This window comes from Canis aureus, chromosome 30, assembly GCF_053574225.1.
Source record: "Canis aureus isolate CA01 chromosome 30, VMU_Caureus_v.1.0, whole genome shotgun sequence".
NCBI lineage: Eukaryota > Metazoa > Chordata > Mammalia > Carnivora > Canidae > Canis > Canis aureus.
This window is the reverse complement of record NC_135640.1, coordinates 16,491,457-16,496,275: the sequence shown is the minus strand read 5'-3', so window position 1 is coordinate 16,496,275 and position 4,819 is coordinate 16,491,457.

Here is a 4,819-nt window from a genome sequence, read left to right as displayed (position 1 = left end):
TTATGAGGTTACAAATTATAGAACTTGCTTGTAAAGATAAGTACAAAATACACAACACTGATAATTATGTATCATTTTCAGGTTTCTGGCTGAAACCTTTCAGGTTTCTGGCTGACACTCAGGTTTCTAGAGTTAGTAGAAAAGATAACCACCAAATAACAACGAAACAAACTTTATTCCTACATGTTATTTACTATATAACTATAACCAAAACTCCATCCTTCACCATCTTGCTTTTTAAAGATTCAAGTGTAGCATCACCTGTCTATGAATCTTTTCCTAATATATGTGGCTCAGAAGAGTAACCTATTCTTTCTCTCATGCTCCTGCTGTAACGAATAGATACCCCAAACACATAGTCTCTACCACTTTTTAAAACTTCTGTTTGTCTCTTCTCTCTACTAGATTGTAAATTTCACAATTTCATTGACTATGCTTTATTCATCATTATATTTTAAAGAATCAAAAAATTAAAAAAGAATAAATATTAAGTAATTATAATATTACTTGAATGAATGAATAAATTAATAGTGAAGCAATGGTAGGAGCTTAGGAGAAGCCTGAATTAGTTTACTAAGTTAAGAATTGTAGATTTTTCCTGATGAGTAACAGAGAGGCAAGCCAGGGAGGAGGATAAATTGAGGAGTGAAAGAATGACTTTTAAGGCATCATAATTGTTCAAGATAAAAGTTATGGGAAAATGTTGGAAATCGGGAGAAAGAGACATATTCAAGACATATTTATAACTTGCAATGACAAATCTTTGGAGTTGTTTGGTAATAGACATAATGTAAATTTCTGGCAGAGGAGAATATTTAGATAAATATTCCGTATGAAACATCTTGAGTTTGAAGTTTCTATGGAGCTCCTGTCAAGAAGTTGTAAATATTTTATAGTAGGTAGTTAAGAGAATGGTTAGTACTGGAGAGAAACATTGGGGAACATAGATGAAATCAAACTGTAAAGATGGTTGAGATCATCAAGGAAAGTACAAGGACTGAAAAGAGAAAGTAGTCAACCAAAGAACTATAAAGAACATCAAAGTATAGGTGGTTAAAGGAGAAAACAGAGCAAGAAGAGCAGACTGAGAAAGAAACATCAGAAAGAGAAGAAAACTTATAGGTTTTGTGTTACTGAAACTATGTGAGTTTCAGGAAAGTGGTCGTCATTAAATAAAAATTTAAAAAAAGAACATAATATTTTGAACAGCATCTAGGTAAAATTAATAACTAAGAAGTTAGTGGTGGTCTTTGTTGCCACATTTTCTTTTTTTATAGTTGTAAAGGTGAAGCCAAATTAAAATGTTTGAATAGAGTCTTTTTCAGAGAAGGATTCTGCATGCAGACTGTTCTTTAAAGAATACAATGATCTGGACTATAAAGATAGGATAGTTATTAAAAAGATGAGACAGGGCCAAATGTGGACCAGTTGAGTACGTGACAGACTTGACCATAATTTATGGCCTGAAAGAAAAAGCCAGTATAGAACAACAGATTAAAATACAAGATAAATATAGGATTATTGATGGATTAAGTTTTATGAGTCAATGAGGCAGGATAAGTGGAGTGAGAACACTCTGGACTTCTCTGTATGCCTAAAGAAGTGGAGAAGAGATTATACAGTCAACATTGGTTATGAAGCTGTCATAAAATGGTGACTTTGAAATACTGTTTTGGGCATTTATTTGGACATATGGGTCATTTTTTAATGACATTTCTTGAGGATGTACTATATGACTAACATTGAGATAGAGGTTTTCACATTTATACCATCATTTAATCTGAGGATAGATCTTTGATCCAAGAGAGTTTAAGAGAAAATTTGGAAAGCAAATGAGGGGATCAACTTTTGGAGGAAAAGTTCTTAGAATTTCTTCATATTGAACCATCCAGAGTTCCTTTTTGGCCTGCGCATAGACTGGCCTATCTTCCAGGTTGATAATTTTCCCCAAGAGGTCATATTCATCTTCATATGAAATTTAGTTTGAATATAAAATCAGAAAGTTTTAATTTGTATGGAGGATCATGTAAGAACGATAGGAATGCTGATGAATTTTCTCATTCTACTCTTTTGAAAGGAATTAAATACAAATTAATTAAATGATATATTTAATAGATGAGAATTCTATTTCCTCAATAGTGTTTGGGCTAAAATAAATTCTCATTCCAATGTTCTATGTAAGATAAATAATTTATTTTAGTTTACTGAGTCTTATCCTGCTGTATTTATTTATGTAATGGTTAATCTATAATCTTGTTTTGATATCAACCAGAATGCTCTGTTTCTATCAGCCTTTTGCCTTTTCTTCATTTCTTCTCTGTTCCTTTGTCCCTGTGTCCCTTTCAGCTGACATCCTCATTTATTTGCTATCTTTAAATCTGCTGGCCCTGAACTAAAGGCACTGTAGTTGTGGGGGATGTGGAGGTGGCAAGGTTTCCCTTTCTTCACTTTGGTAAATGGTTAAAGTTGAGGACTCATATACCTAACTTAAACAGGGAAAAGAGGGAGAAAATACTTCTATGGGAGGAACAAATTAATTTCTTTAGGAAACATAAATGGATTCTTAGAGAAAGAAATGGGAGATAAAAGTTTGTTGTAATAATGTTTGTTTATATAGGTGTGAGTGGTCTTTTTCTGTCTTCTTCATGGCCACAAAACTCCCTTAGGGAAGGGATTTATAACAGCTTAATTCTTTTGAGAGGCTCTGTCTATAAGCAGATAAGGGGAATTCAGGGAAAGATTCTTCACATTGCCATATTTTGGATCCCTTAATTTGTAACGTCTGAAATTTTTCTATAAGTTTCACAAATAAAAAGCTGTGTTGTTTGTCCCATATCCCACTGAACCAATCTCCCAGTCCTAAGTATAGTGCACTCTAGTTTAACGGTTTTGTTTCATTTCTGGAGGCAGTGGTGCAAGTGGTGATGGGATACTGCCAAAGCTGAGCCCTTATAAGGGGCAAACAGGCATTTGATGAATTATATTTCTCCGAAAACAAAAGAAAAATAAAGATTAATATGGAATACACTATAAAACAAGGTTGTTGGTTTTTTTTGTTTGTTTGTTTCTGTTTTTGTTTGCTTTTTCAGTCCACTTGAAGTGTCTTTCGATGGTGAAGTGAGGATGGTCATAGCAGTGTCATAGTCATGGCTATTTCCTAGAGCAAAATATGGGATATATAGGTGTTCCAATGAAGTTTCCGAGTGATCCACACTGTTACATGATAAATACTTTGTATTAAATCATCTAGCTTATTTCGAACTTATACAAATAACCATATTGCCAGAGTTTCTGTTTTCTGGAGTGATCAAGTAATGAGAAAAAAGATAAATGCTTTATTTTTATTTACAGAGGTATAATCTATTAAATGGCTGTGTATTTTCTCTTAAGAGAAAAAAGAAAGGGTTCCTTATGTGAAGTAAACAGAACATTAAAGGACCTGCAATAGTCCAAGAAAAAGTCTTAAAAGAAATTACAATAATTCCTCACCAATTCATGCAGTCCCACATAATTAATTCTTATTCTGCTTGATCTTGGGTTAGCGGTTTTATAAACTCATCAGCTTCTCCATTAGTCGTAGAAATCTTTACTCCATCCAGTGAATCATCTTAAAGCTATTTAGGCAATGTCATCAGAAGCTTATACTCAGACTACCTGTCATAGTCCTTTCCATAAGTCTCTGAGACAGTCTTTTTTGTTGAAGATGAAGTACTTTGACTGGAGCTGATTGTAAGAGCTTTCAGAAAAGCATCAGAGTAAAATAAGAACTATCTGTGAATGACAAAAGACTTAAAATGGCTGTGGTTAAAGATCTAATGAGAGTTCATTATGCAGTTGAAAAGGAAACTTAGTTGTCTGTCACATACAACATTTTACGATAATAACCTGAACCATGACTGATAAAATTATATCAAGACATATGATGGATAACAAAGACATTGTCAAATTTCTAGGAGCTTTACATATAATTTCTGAAATGCCTATATTAATAATGCGTACACATACAAATATAACCTAGGAAAGTTAAGAATCTCTACTTATTTGACAGTGCCTCTTATGCAATTTAGCATATCAAATTTAAACCTAATTAGTTTGACATCTTTCTTTCTACAAGGTGAGGAACAAATCCTTTGAGATTTTTTAGGGTCCCTCTGGGAAATCTCAAATTCATTTCAAGGTCAAAAAGACTTCATTTAAAATTTGATTTGGGGAAGTTGTCAAAAAGTCAAAAAGTTTGAACACTTGATTAAACAGGATCACTGTTCACTATGAAATGGTACTTAGTTATCTATTTAACCAAAGTGATAATAAAATATTTTAAAAGTGAATATAGGTAGTGACATAATTTTTAAAAATAGCTCTTTTAACATTGAGAGAGGTCAAAATGATTTGGTTGAAGACAACATGATAAAGATGATATAAAGCCCAGGAAATTATTCAACAAAACACAGAATCTTTGTTTCCTAGGTAGATTACTCAAAAGGTAAAGAAAAATCTTTTGCAATCTCTTCTTATGAGCAGACCAATAGTCCAAGAAAACTTTGTCCTTTTAACAGAAAAAAAAGAAGCCCAAACTCTAGTTTTGCACCGGCACACTGTTAATATTAAAGCTCATTTAAAAATGTTATAATAAATCCATTCAATCTTAGCCAGCTTGACTATATGAGATATTCTCTCCTGTTTTCTTTTCTCTCCTATTTCTTTTCTGCCAACCCTTTATAACTTTCTATATCCATTCAGGTTTTTGTCTTTCATTTTTCTCTTTCTCATTCTGGAACAAGCTTTTAAAAACCTCTAAATAATGATTTTAGGAGAATAT